This window comes from Herpailurus yagouaroundi, unplaced genomic scaffold (assembly GCF_014898765.1).
Source record: "Herpailurus yagouaroundi ecotype Mexico unplaced genomic scaffold, PumYag 221, whole genome shotgun sequence".
NCBI lineage: Eukaryota > Metazoa > Chordata > Mammalia > Carnivora > Felidae > Herpailurus > Herpailurus yagouaroundi.
Genome location: NW_024412452.1, coordinates 11277828 through 11293304, shown reverse-complemented (window position 1 = coordinate 11293304; position 15477 = coordinate 11277828). Strand labels below are relative to the sequence as shown.

At 36.4% G+C, this 15477-nt stretch overlaps 1 protein-coding gene across 9 annotated transcripts in view; it reads right to left on the bottom strand.

Annotated features, from left to right (window-relative positions):
• Positions 1-15477, bottom strand: part of EXOC6B (exocyst complex component 6B) — a 616421-nt gene that overhangs the window by 364143 nt on the left and 236801 nt on the right. The gene's annotated exons all lie outside the window — the stretch shown is intronic.

The window sequence follows — 15477 nt, the reverse complement described above, 5'->3', positions numbered from 1 at the left end:
TAGAAACACATATGCACACATTACAAAAAGAAAGAGAGAAAAGAAACAAAATTTGATTAAGCATTCAAAGAACTTCTAATATTGAACAAACTGGTATCTTAAAGGAAAATACAACAAAATGTCTTAATTCATAGTTTTAGTCCCAGAAATAAGATCAAACATATTAACATATATTTTTAAAAATATTTTTTAAAAGTTTATTTATTGGGGCACCTGGGTGGCTCAGTCAGTTGGGCATCCGACTTCAGCTTGGGTCACAATCTCACAGCTGGTGAGTTCAAGCCCCGCGTCGGGCTCTGTGCCAACAATTCAGAGCCTGGAGCCTGCTTCAGATTCTCTGTCTCCCTCTCTCTCTGCCCCTCCCCTGCTCATGCTCTGTCTCTCTGTGTCTCAAAAATAAATAAAAACATCAAAAAAAATTTTTTTTTAAGTTTATTTATTTTGAGAGAGAAAGAGAGGGAGTGCAAATGGGGTAGGAACAGAGACAGACAGAGAGAGAGAATCCCAAGCAGACCCCATGCTGGCAGTGCAAAGCCCAATGAAGGGCTTGAACTGATGAACCGTGAGATCATGACCTGAGTCGAAACAAAGAAACACTTAACCAACTGAGCCACTCAGGTGTCCCTCAATGTATATATTTTTAACCCTGATGTTACCCATCTTGATTCATTTTCCCCAGAAAGAAAAAAGATAATCAATATTATCATTAGACTTTCCAAATATACCCAGTAAATAATCACAAAAATACAATCTACCCTTTTTCACATAAGTAGCCAAGAGATTAGTGCAAATGACTAAATATGTATCTCTTATGAGATAAATGCCATACTGGAATCATTGTGGTTGAGGGAAGAAAGACAAGAACTTTTTAGCTTAGCAGACTCTTAAGAACAGTGGTTATAATGTCTGTGGTATTAAGAGACCAATAGAATGTAATCAGGGGAATGAAACATCTTAATAATTTGAACTAACTAATCCTTCAGGATTGCATGGCCTTTATCTGTGGAAAACAAAGTTTTAAAGGGTTTCTTCTTCTGAACTTTCATAAAAAGGAAACGTAATCCCCTCAACTTTACAAAATAGATTCAGATGGTGTGGTTTTAATACATACAAAGAGGTGGAAAGTGTCACGATGCAGTCAACAACACAAGTAGTAATCCATACAGTATTAGAGCTGTATGACCTTAGTCACTATTTAGGAAACTGAGTCTAGAAGGCAAAGGATCCGTTTGAGGTCACAAGGCTAGTTGGTGGTAAATCAGAAGTTCAACGTGTGATTTCCCAAATTCCGGGTCAGAGATCTTCCTACTCTACCCACAGTCCCTCAAAGCATGACAAAATATTTCCCCCACAAAAGGTTCTGTTGTCAAATAAATGGGAAACACTGCTGTCTTGGAGCCTTCTTGGAGCCACAATGCACATTAACAGAATAAAAAGTAAGAGAAATCCTTTTTAAGGAAACTTCTTTAATTTGGTTTAACTGAGCATGTTCCAAAAGTTCATAATGGAACTTCCAGTTTTTTTCATAAAACTTGATATCATCCCAAGATACAAAGCTTAAGAACTTATAGGTCACTTATACCTCAATAAAACTGGAAAAATAAAAATAAATAAATAAACATTAAAAAATTTTTTTAAAATAAAGAAATTTCACATTCCAATGCCAAAAAGAAGAAGAAGAAGAAGAAGAAGAAGAAGAAGAAGAAGAAGAAGAAGAATGGCCTCTCAAAATATACATTTCTGAATCAATATATGACATTTTTCCACAGTGACAGGTAGAAATAGTTCTGGAGAAAATAAAAGTCTCCAAATATTCTGAATGACATTAAGAAATTCAAGATAAGGGGCATTGGGGTGTCTCAGTCAGTTAAGTGCCCGACTTCAGCTCAGGTCATGAACTCATATTTCATGGGTTCAAGCCCCACATCGGGCTCTCTGCTATCAGTGCGGAGCCCACTTCAGATCCTCTGTCTTCCTCTCTCTCTCTCTCTCTCTCTCTCTGCCTCTCCCCTGCTTGTTTTCTCTCTAAATAAATAAATACTTTTTAAAAATTCAAGATAAATATTAAGTATAAGATGTTAGTCCAGGCACTGGTTAAATGAGGCAATTATAATAGGACAGAGAAAAAACTTGAACTATGTGAGCTAGTTTCTGCCAAGAAAATGAAAAGAATCTACATTCCAGAGATTTGAATCAATGGACAAGCTTGTTCCTATGCATAATACTCACTGATATTTTGATTTGACTTACATAAAATATACATGGCTTCAGTAACAAACTGAGATAGAGAGGATATCCAAAAACATTTAATTTACATATGTACATAAAACATACCTGTCCTCCAAGCATTTGACCCCTAAATTAGATAGCATAGTCTTTCTATCTCTCTCAAAAGTAATAAGTTCTTTTCTACTTTCAAGCAAACCACACAAAAAGGGATCCAGGTCTCTGGGAAGGCACAAAGGAAGGAAGAACTTCCTAGAGTTTTCATATTTAAAAAAGCAAGCCCTGGACTACAGTGATCACTTGTCCTTTAAGCCTATCTTCTTCAGTATAACAAAACCAAAAGCTTTCATAAGGTGGTCTTATTCCATTAAATCCCAAGTCATTGATTTTTCTTCATAATCAGTAAAATACTATCAGCATATCAAAAGCAATCAAGAGAAGCCACACTTCAGTACTGTCATTTAAACTTGAAATGATACAAATCTGAAAGTATCCTATTGAAGTAATTTTAGGTCTTCTATGATTTGTTCTTTTCAGGTGCTGTCTGGTGTTCCCATCAATTTGAAGGAATGCAGTTTCGGCCAAATAGGCAAATTAAGACAGCAAACCCTCTGCTAGAAATCAAAGCACTGCAAGTTGTATTCTAAGGCTTTAACAGAACTTGGGGTCCTGTCAAAATTATCAAGGCTTCAGTCCATAAAAGAGCAGTCAGAGCAGATCTGCTAAGCAGAAGTGGCCAAGTCAGAAACAAAGAATCACAGGTAGAACAATGAAATACTAAGATATTACTCATTATGAATGCAAATGAAAATTACCATCTATCCAAACCATATGTTATGGGGTGGGAATGAAGTGGGAAAGAGTAAATACAGATGTAAGTATATAAATACATGTAATATATGCTAAAATTAAAATGGGATCCTAAGTCCATGAAAAAAAAACAACAACAAAAGCCCTTCAGAGCTCTTTTCTACCATGCTAAACTATCTCACCAGGACCATTTATTCTGTCCCTCCAAAGACAACCCTTATAACCATGAGCCAAAGAAGCAGCTGACCAATTTCTGCCTCCTATGTTAGAGTTGGGGGAGAAGGTGCCAAGCAGACAAGCAGACATTAGAAAGTATTGAGGTATTTTCTTTTTCTTAATTGTTCATTCTCTTCATGACCAATTTTTACACATTAATTACCTCTTCCTCAAGATTCCCTCTTGTATATTCTTCTCTGATTTCCTAATATAGAGAAATTAAGCAAGATTTCTCCCTCAAGCCCTCTTCTCTTACCAGTCTCCCATGACCCAGCAGCACATCTCCAGTAGCACATTGCCTATATTGCTTGTGAGTTTCTCCACCTCACTTCCAACATGCCTAAAATGGAACTCATCACCTTCTCATTAGAATTCCCCTGCATACTACAGCCAGGCTCTTCTTAAACCACATTATTCATCACACAAATTGAGTGTGAGGGGAAGTGGGAGGAAAATTTTCAAAAAGTACAAATCCCAATTCGATCCCAACTTCTCTTCAACTCCACCATAATGGAAGCTGAACCTAATTTTCCAATGTACTTACCCAGTACTCTCCAACATGAGTCTTCCACTTGGATCAAACTCTACCACTTAATATACTACGAATATTATGCCATTTCTCTAGCGGATGACCTCTCCCCACCTGAATCCAACCTGTACTCTGAATCCCAACTAGAATTCTTTCTTTAGGAAGCCTTCTCTCACTGTGTTAATTCCCAGAGCATCCTCTCCGCATCCCTACTTTCAGTCAAACAGGTCCTGAATATCTATTGGTACCAGGCATTGTGCTACATACTGGGTCTACAAAGAATAAGATGGAGTCCCTGACTCACAAACCTCATGTCATACTGTTACAGGAAGCATAGATAGGCAAATAAGTGACCGAAATTCAGTGTAATAAGCAGAAAAACAGATACACAGGTACAATAATTGGACATAGGAGAAAGTAGTCATATATGTGTGGAGGGGATTAAAAATGGACCCCACAGAGGAAGGGGTAGCAAACTGTGGTTTTAAAAGATAAATATGATTTTTACAAAGGGAGATAGGTAAAAAGGATAAGCATTCCAGAAGGAAGGAAACAGCATGAGAAAAGATCACCGCATGTGAAATAACATTATTCACCCAAGGAATAAGTAATCTTGTATAAAAGTGTAAGTGATAATGAACTACCAAGAGATAAAGAAACCACACAAAGCAGTTTCAAGGTTCACTAGTAGGTAATGGAGAAACAATGAAAGAACATAAGCAGGGAAGAACAAGATCAGCTTTCTAATTCAGGCAAATTCTCCAGGAGCAAAAGAGTGGTCAACTGGGAGAAGGTAAAGACTAGAAACAGAAAAACTAATATAGATCACTGTAACAGTCCAAACAACAACGATGAGGACTTGAATTAAAGGTAGGCAGCAGACAGATAACTAGTAGAAGTAACAGAACTTACTGATTTCTGTTGTACATGGAAGTACATGGAAGAGGTGAAGGAAATAAGAATAACTCCAGGATCCTGGTCTTGACGACTAGATGGTGGCAAATAATAAAAACCACGAAAATAATAAGTTGAAAGAAGACAGAGAAGATGAGCTTGGCAAACGTGCCAGGTAGACAGGTTAAAAAAAACAAACAGGCCAGTACAGCCCTTGAGCATGTAACTCTTCTCTCTTTGAGGATAGGAAACACATCTTACCATTCTTAGAATCCTCCAAACCGAGACACAGTGATATATACGGAGTAAATTTATATAAATGTTTACTATATAAAGGCAATAGAAAACAAAAGAAATATATGTAAGAATGAAATCTAGTTCAATAAAAGAGATGATTTGGATGTTTTCCTACCTATGAAAGAGGGAACAAAAAAGAGAAGGGTGGAGGGAAGGAACGCCTATACAAATTACTTAATCTGGACTATTAACCTAAAAATGTATCTTTTGACACTTTTAAAACTGTCAAAACGTGTCTGTGAGGTACCCTACCTATCCTAAGAAGTTAAGTTTTATTGTGAAATACCACTTCCAATGGTACCTAGCAGTAAGACTCAGTTAAAATTCTGTGAATAAAGCAGTCTCCAGTCTTTATCAACCCAATACTGACCTCTAGTGGACTAAAGAAACACATACAAATGACCTTTAGAATCAGAAGAGAGGTCTAGGCTTATAGGCTTGGAGACCTGACATAATTATATAAACTTCAATTATAGGGTGGGTGTGGGTGTGTGTGTGTGTGTGTGTGTGTGTGTGTGTGTGTGTGTGTCTGTCTGTATATGTATAGGCTTCTTGGAGCAAGCCACATCTTTAAATCTAAGCTCTTAAACTCAGTAATTCTATAACTTTGGGTAAGTTCTTTCCTTCTCTGTGTAACATCCCTATCTACAAAGAACAAAAACAAAAACAAAAACAAGACTGAGAATTTTAAGTTCCACCTGTCATCCTTCTGAAAATGAGATAGGAGCCTTGTTTTACCATCTGCTATGAAAGCACCTGAGCTAGCAATATTTAGATGCATTATCATTAATGGCATCTAATATTGCTACACACTGCCACTCAATTTTGCATTCGTACTACATTTTAAGGCCTAGATATATGTACCAAACACCTCTTGTGCTCCACTTCAGATCCTCTCAGCCTCAGCTTATTCCAGGTAGAGCATCAGCAACCTGTTGTGGGCAGCCTTGGATAATGTCTCACAGTAGAACCTGAAACCAGCTCTCACACTTATACCATACCTCTAGCTTCCTTCCTGCCCTGGGGCTTTGAGCACCCTCAGAACTACTTAGCATTCATGAGTCTTAACCCAGAAGGGAGACAGCCTTGACCAAAGAGCTGACAGATAAATGCTTCCCCATTCTGTCTCTCCCACTGACATCAGTTCCATATGGCTTCTCAGAAGGCCCCATGGATTAAAGAACCAGACTGGCCTACAAATGTAACATTGTATGGACTCCACCAACTTCTCTTCTCACTCCTCCTGACCCCTACTCTGATAGATCATGTGCTTGAATAAACCACTCAAATACAACCTCCCAGCTTCCCTCAGAGAAACCAAAGCTAAAATAATATCCCATACGATAATAAAGTGAAGTAGGACTATGACCTCTGTTTTAAGTCTGAGGCCCAAAAAATAACCATGAAAATAACTGTCAAGATCAAGATATAAAAAATCTAAAGTTGCCTCTTTGAATCTCACCAAACAAGAGAAGTACAAAAAAGCTGCAATATCAGAACTGAGTTTCTGCACATTTACCAGCACTAGCTCTGGCAACCAGCTGCAATATCCAATTCAAAGAAACAAACAGAAAACAAAACAAGATAGTGATTCAAAATTAAGGAAAAGCAACCTATGAAAGATCATATTTTAAAAGTTATTGTTGCATATTAGTGTCCATAGGAGTGTATATATGTATACATGTATGTGTACTTTGTATAATACTTTTAACGAGGGATAAACGAGCACCTGGGTGCCTCAGTCTGTTAAGGGTCCGAGTTCGGCTCGGGTTGTGATCTGGCAGTTCGAGTCCCGCATCCAGCTCTGTGCTGACAGCTCAGAGCCAGGAGCCTGCTTCAGATTCTGTGTCTCCTTTGTTGTCTGCCCCTCCCCTGCTCATGTTCTCTCTCTCTCTCTCTCTCTCTCTCTCTCTCTCTCTCAACAATAAATAAACATTAAAAAAATTTTTTTCACTTTTTTAAAAAAATTTTTTATTCTTTATTTATTGTTGAGAGAGAGACAGAGAGACAGAGACGAGTGGGGGAGGTACAGAGAGAGAGGGAGACGCAGAATCCGAAGCGGGATCCATGCTCTGAACTGTCAGCACAGAGCCCCACGTGGGGCTCGAACCCACGTACCACAAGATCATGACCCCAGCAGAGGTCAGACGCTTAACCGACTGAGCCACCCAGGAGCCCTCCAAAAATTTTTATAAATAAATACATAAATAAATGAGGGATAAACAGTTTTGCATGTAACTTAATCAGATCCCCAAAAATTTCCATCAGTAAGATGAGAAATCTAGGATTATGATACCATTGGAACTTTTTGTTTTTTAATTGAGGAAGGTGTTCACTACATTCCCTTTGAAATTATAACCGGGATCCTGGGGTGCCTGGGTGGCTTAGTCGGTTAAGCACCCTACTCTTGATTTCAGTTTAGGTCATGATCTCACAGTTGTGAGATCAAGCCCTGCATCAAGCTCCATGCTGGGAATGGAGCTTGCTTAAGATTCATTCTCTCTCTCTCTCTCTCTCTCTGTCTCTGTCTCTCTCAATCTCTCTGTCTTGCTCCCGCTCTCTGTCTCTTCCCTTCCTCTGTCTCTTACTCTCTCTAATTAATTAAATTATAACTGGGATCCTTAGCCCTTTGAAAGTCTCCAGTTCATATTTAAATCTATATTTTATATGGGGCGCCTGGGTGGCTCAGTCAGTTAAGCCTCCAACTTCAGCTCAGGTCATGATCTCACAGTTCATGAGTTCAAGCCTTGCATTGGGCTCTACACTGACAGCTCAGAGCCTGGAACCTGCTTCAGATTCTGTGTCTCCCTCTCTCTCTGCTCCTCCCCTGCTCACTCTCTGTCTCTCTCTGACTCTCAATAACAAATAAACATTAAAAAACAATTTTTAAACCTATATTTTATATTTCAATGGCAAGGGGGATGTTTTTGCATTAACAAAATTCACTGCAATAAGATGTACTACATGTAGGGTGCTACGTTTTGTGTGACACAATAGTAAAATTACAGAATTCTCTTGTAAATTAGAATTCTCTGCTCTTTTTAAACACTATCATTTTCCTTTGTCAACACACAAACATATGTTAATTACAATTAATTATAAAATAAATTACAAAAAAGTAAAGGGAAAAAAATCTATCAAAATCTCCACTCAGTAATATCAGTTATTTTGGTGAATGATAACCCCACATATAAAGATTTCTGTGCATGTAAAAGACTGTTCTTCTTGCTTATCTGCATTTTCTATTTATGAGCAATTACCATGTATACTGGTAGGCCAAAAAAAGAACCATACTAAATAAAGTTCTTTTAATTTTCTTTTTGCTCAAAAATATATCACAAATCTACTTCTCTACAAATAAAACCATCTATTACAATATTTGCATTGTATTGCATTTAAAAGAACACATTTATTTAGGGGTGCCTGGGTGGCTCAGTTGGTTAAGCGTCCAATTTGATTTGGCCTCAGGTCACTATCTTACAGTTCATGAGTTCAAGCCCCATGTCGGGCTTTGCACTGACAGTGCAGAGCCTGCTTGGGATTCTCTCTCCTTGTCTCTCTCTGCTCCACCCTCGCTCTTCTGCTCTCTCTCTCTCTCTCAAAATAAATAAATTTCAATAAATGAATGAATGAATGAATGAATGAATGAATGACTAAAAGAACACATTTATGTAAACATAACCTACTATAAGAGATTTATATTGCTTCCAATATTTTGCTGTTTATAATGCTGCACAGACTATCTCCAGAGCTAAAAGTTTGTGTGTATAGTTAATTATTTTATTAGGGGAATTTCTAGAAGTAGAAAATCTAGATGAAAAGATAAATGTTGAAAATAAATAAATTAGATTTGGCTATGTAAAAAAATTTAATGTCCACTCTACAATTTTATCAGTATTTATTTTCCTCTAGTACTTTTATCATTTATTTTACATTAATATGCTTAATCCTCCTACAACTTACCTTGAATGTTACATAGAGACAGAAAACCATTCATTCAAATGGTTATTTTGCACCAACTCCATTTTTTAAAAAACTTCATCTTTTCCCAATTAATTTATTTCACTTTAAATGTCTGCCAAATGAATATAAGTTCATGGTTTTTTTTAAAATCCAATAATACTATTTTATGATAATAAGTAGAACCTCCTTATGCTTTTTCCTACACCCCAATTCTGTTCTGTAGAGTTAACATTTTATACCCACATTTCTAAATAATACCCTTATACTTTAGAGTAAAAACTTAGCTCACTTAGGGGTGCCTGGGTGACAGTTGGTTAAGCATCCAGCTCTTGGTTTCAGCTCAGGTTGTGATCTCACAGTTAGTGAGTTCATGCCCCACCTTGGGCTCTGGGCTGAGAGCCTGCTTGGGATTCTTTCCTCTCTCTCTCTCTCTCTCTCTCTCTCTCTCTCTCTGCCCTTCCCCTGCTCGCAAGCTCGCTCTCTCTCTCTCTCTCTCTCTCAAAATAAATTAATCTTTAAAAAATCTAGACTCCTTACCTTTTTACCTTTCTGCTTCATCAATTATCTTCCCAGCATAGTATTTCAAGTTAAAGCAATAATCAGTGTTGATAATTATGTCATGTAAGCATCCTGTCTCACAGGATGTATCTATACGATGACTATATATATTTGATTATACGTTTTTGTTTTGATTATAGCTTTTGTTGTTCCTTGAGTTTCAAATTCTCTAATTTTTTAAAATTCTCTAATATTCTAACTATAATAATCTTTATTTCTTCAAAAAGCTTATCATAATAGGCACCATATCCAGACCCTATTTTTCCTACAGGTTTAAGTAACCTGAGCTGATTGTACTATAGGCCCTGCTTCATAAATATCATTCTAGAGGGGACTTACTTTCACGTCTCACTGGGGTTAGAGACATAGTTTCATAAACTCTATATCTACCTTGCAATTAATTTAGTCCCACATTTTGTTGGAGCACACCTTCAAGTAATTCCTAAGAAATGAAATATGAGAGTTAAATTTCCTGAGTCCTTGCAATCAAAAAATGACTCATCTTCACATAAACTGATAAAACATTTAACTGAGTATAGAATTCAAGGTTCCTCAGATTATTGAAAGCATTGTTCCATTGTCTTCTAGTACCCATTATTGCTAACCAGAAAGACAATGTCATTTTGATCTTCATTCTTTTGTATAAGACATTACATTTCCTCTCTAGAAGCTTTTAAAACCTCTTTACCCTATCTGTTGTAAATTTCACAATGGCATACCTTGGTATTAGTCATTGTGTCATTTGTTCATTATGCTAGGTAAGTAATTTATCCATGAACCTGGATATTTGAGTCCCACAGAATAAAGGGGATTTTCTCATATTACTGCCCTGATCATTTTCTTCCTTTGTCTGGAATTCCTAATGGACAGTGAATTCTCCTATAAAACCTCCTGATGATCTTTGTACCACTTTTATATTGAAAAAATTGTTTTAATTTTTGAGAATACAAATTAATTTTTTAACATATTACTCTGTTTCTGCATTATCTGCTCCCTCCTGATAATTTTTATTGTTATTACTTGTTTTCTCATATTGGTAAATTTGGGTCTCTCTCTTCCCAGTTGGATATTTTTTCCCTGAAATGTCTGTTTATCCTTGGGGGCCATTTATATTTAACAATAAGTCACTCAAGAGTTGACAGAAAGATCTGTAAGGATGAAAAGACTTGTCAACCAGCAGGCTTCACTTTAGGGAGTTCTAGGAGGGAGATAACCTCTTTACTGGTGAAATCCAAATGGCACTTCATGGCAGTCTTTTATGAATTTCTCTAGAAAAGAATCTTCTAGTCTTCCATCTAAGAATCTAAGTGCAAATATTCCATGCATGAGGCAGAAGAAAGAAAAGGAATTCACTGTTTTGCACACTAACATTCAACAAATCACACTATTTTTAAGTCCCTCATCTTACCCCATCATCTATTATTAACTCATACCTCCAAAGTCTCAGCTTCACTGGAGGCACCAATATGTCCTGAACTGTCTTCTCCATTCCACGCGTACCTCTGTTTATACTTTCACTTGTGGATTCATACACCCTGCTATATTAGTTATCACTCTTCCTAGTGCTTTCTTTTTTTTCCTTCCAGCTTTCCTGAGATATTATTGATACATAATTTACATAAGTTCAAGGTGGACAAAGTGCTGTTTTGATATGCATATATATTGCAAAATGATTACAACAGGTTACCTAACATCTCCATCCACTCACATAATTATCGTTTTTGTGCATGGCAATAACATATATGACCTGCTCTCCTAACAACTTTCAAGTATATAATATTGTTAATTATAGTGATCATGCTGTACATTAGATCCCCAGAACATACTCATCTTACAGTTGGAAATTTGTGCCCTTTGACCAACAGCTTCTTATTCCACTCACCTCCCAGGCCCTGAAAACCACCATTTTATCCTCTATTTTTATAAATTTGGCTTTTTACATTTCACATATAAGTGACACCATACAATTCTGGTCTTTCCCTATCTGACTTCTAAATTAGAATAATGTCCTCAAGGTCATTCCATGTTGTCACAAGAGGCAGGATTTCCTTCTTTTTATGGTTGAACAATACTCTCTAGTATATATACACCACATTTTCTTTATCCGTTCATCCACTGATAGACACTTAGGTTGTTTCCATGTTTGGGCTATTGTGAATAATGTCTCCAGCTTTGTTATTTCTCAGGATAGCTTTGGCTATTCAAGGTCTTTTGTAGTTCCATACAAATTTTAGGACTGTGTTTTTTTTTATTTTTTTAAACTATTTCTTTGGAAAATGTCATTAGACTTTTGATAGGAACTGCACTGAATCTGCAGATCACTTTGGGTACTAAAGTCTTTTTAACAATATTAATTCCTCCAATCAGTAAACATGGGATGTGTCTTTATTTGTGTCTTCTTCAATTTCTTTCATCAATGTCTTGTAATTTCCAGTATAGATATTTCACCTCTTTCATCTCCATGGTTACATTTATTCCTAAGTATTTTATGATGCTTGATGCTGCCATAAATAAAATTGCTTTATTTCTTTCAAAGATAGTTTATGGTTAGTGTACAGAAATGAAACTGATTTTGGAGTATTGATATTGTATCCTAAAACTGTACTGAATTTATTAGTTTTGATGGTTTTTTGGTGGAACATATAAAGATTTTCTACATATAAGATCATATCACCTGTAAACAGAGACAATTTTACTGCTTTTTAATTTGGACGACTGTTATTTATTTTTCTTGACTAACTTCTCTGGCTAGGATTTCCAGTACTATATTAAACAGAAGTATTGAGAGTGAGCACCCTTGTCTTCTTCTTGATCTTAGCAAGAAAGTTTTCAACCTTTACTGTCGAGTATGCTGTTAGCTATGGGTTTGTCATATGTGGCCTTTATTATACTGAGGTACATTTCTTCTATATCCGATTTGTGGAGAGTTTTATGATGAAATGATGTTTCATTTTGTCAAGTGCTTTTTTTCTGCATCTATTTAGATGATCATATGATTTTTACCTTTCATTCTATTAATGTGATGTATCGCCCTTATTGATTTGAATATGCTGAACCATCCATGCATCCTAGGGACAAATCATACTTGATCATGGTATGATCCCTTTAATGTGCTGATGAATTTGTTTGCTAGTATTTTCTTGACAGTTTTTGCATCTATATGTATATTCATCTGTAGTTCCCTTTTCTTCTACTGCCCTTACCTGGGTAATGCTGGCCCCATAAAATGAGTTTGGGAGTGTTCCCTCCTCTTCAAATTTTTGGAAGACTTTAAGAAGGATTAGCATTAATTCTTCTTTAGATGTTTGGTGGAATTCACCAGTGAAACCATTTGGTCTTAGACTTTTCTTTGTTGGGAGGTTTTTGATTACTACTTCAATCTCATTTATTACTGGTCTATTCAAATTTTTTATTTCTTCCCGATTCAGCCATGGTAAGTTGTATGTTCCTATAAATTTATCTGTTTCTTCTAGGTTATCCAATTTGTTTGCAATTACTGATTTCTTATGATCCTTAGTATTTCTGTGGTGTCAGTTGTAATGTCCCCTCCTTCATTTCTGATGTTGACTCCTGTATTGTTTTCTTAGAGTCTAGCTTAAGGTGTATCAATTTTGTTTATCTTTAAAAAAAAAAAAAAAGCTGTCTTAGTTTCATTGATATTTTATATTGATTTTCTGGTCTTTCATTTATTTCTGCTTTGATATTTGTTATTTCTTTCCTTCTCTTAACTTTAGGTTTAGTTTGGCCTTTTTCCCCCCTAGTTCCTTAAGGTGTAAAGTCAGGCTGTTTGTTTGTCATCTTTATATTAACTGCCATAAACTTACCTCAAAGAACTGCTTTTGGTACATCCCACGAGTTTTGGTATGTTGTATTCCCATTTTTGTTTCTTTAAAGATATTTTTTGATTTCCCTTTTGATTTCTTCTTTGACCCACTGGTTGTTCAGGAGTCTGTTGGTTACTTTCCACACATTTATTAATATTCTAGTTTTCATCCTATTATTGACTTCTAGTTTTTTACCTTTGTGGTTGGAAAACATACTTGATATGACTTCGATCTTCTTACATTTGCTAAGGCTTGTTTTGTGACCTAATATATAATCTATCCTGGAGAATGTTCCATGTATGCTTGAGGAGAATGTGTATTCTGCTGCTGTTGGTTGGAATAATTTGTATATGTTTGTTAAATTTATTTGGTCTAAGATATAGTGTAAGTGCAATGCTTCCTTATTGATTTTCTGTCCCACTGCCCTATCTGTTGTTGAAAATGAGTTACAGAAGTCCCCCTACTATTATTGTACTGTTGTCTATTTCTCCCTTCAGATCTGTTAGTATTTGCTTAATATATTTAGGTACTCCAATGTTGGGTATACCTCCTTACTTTCATTCTTCCAAAGATGTATTATGTCCTTTTTATCATTTTCATTCAATTCATTCACTGGATGAATTTTTAAACAGTTATTATAACTACACTTAAGGAGATAAAGAAAAATATGCTCACAATGAATAAAATACAGTGAATCTTGGGGCACCTGGGTGGCTCAGTTGGTTAAGCCACCAACTCTTGATTTTGGCTCAGGTCATGATCTCACAGTTGTTGGGATCGAGCCCCCTGTCAGACTCTGTGCTGACAGCACTGAGCCTGCTTGGGATCCTCTCTCTTTCTCTCTCTCTTTCCCTCCCCCACTTGCTCACACATGCACACTCACACTCTCTCTCTCTCTCTCTATCAAAACAAATATTTAAAAAAAAAAAGAAAATATAGTAAATCTCAGCCAAGAAATAGAAACTATGTAAAAGAGCCAAAGGGAAATTCTAGAACTAAAAAATACAATGTCTGAAATAATTTATCATTTAATGGGCTTATAAACCAAATAGAGATAACAAAAGAAAAAGTCAGTGAACTTGAAGACAGATGAAAAAAAATTATCCAAGCAGAAAATAAAGGAAAGAAATGAAAAATTAAACAAACACCAAACCAGAACCAGAGGAACATGGGGAATAATACTGCAAAAGGTCTAATGTAAGTAGAACTAGAGTCCTGAAAAAGAGGAGAAATAAAATATTTTGTAAAAAAATACTGGAAAAAATAATAGATGAAAATTTCCTACATTTGATAAACAACATAAAGTAACAGAGTTAAGAAATTCAGTGAATCCTAACATAGATAAATGCAAAGAAACCATGCTTATGCACATCAGAGTCAAAACACTGAAAATCAGAGATCAAGAGAAAAATCTGAAAGCCTTAAGAAAAAACTCTACAGGGGCGCCTGGGTGGCGTAGTCGGTTAAGCGTCCGACTTCAGCCAGGTCACGATCTCGCGGTCCGGGAGTTCGAGCCCCGCGTCAGGCTCTGGGCTGATGGCTCAGAGCCTGGAGCCTGTTTCCGGTTCTGTGTCTCCCTCTCTCTCTGCCCCTCCCCCGTTCATGCTCTGTCTCTCTCTGTCGCAAAAATAAATAAATGTTGAAAAAAAAATTTAAAAAAAAAAAGAAAAAACTCTACATTATATATGGTGGAGAAACAATACATGATAAATGACTATTATCTCTCAGGAGAACTACAGGGGCCAGCAAGTCAAAGAAAAGAAAATGAAATGAAAAAAATGTAATCAACCCAAATTCTACATGTAACAAATATCCTTCAGGAATTACATGATGAATTGCACCTTCTAGACAGATATACTGAAGTCCGAAACCCTGGCATCTCATAATGTGACCTTATTTGAAATAGGGTCAATGCAGATGTATTGAAGATGAAGTCATACTGCATCAAGGTGGGCCTTTAAGGCAATATGACTAGTGTCCTCCTAAGAAGAGGACAAGACAGAGACAGAAGACATAGAAAACAATATCAGGTGATGAGGAAGCCAGAGATTGAGGTGCTACAACTGCAAGTGTTAAGGAAAGCCAAGAGTGCTGGCAAATCAGCAGGAAAAGGCAAAGGAGGATTCTCCCCTAGTGGTATCAGAGGAAGCATGGCCTAGA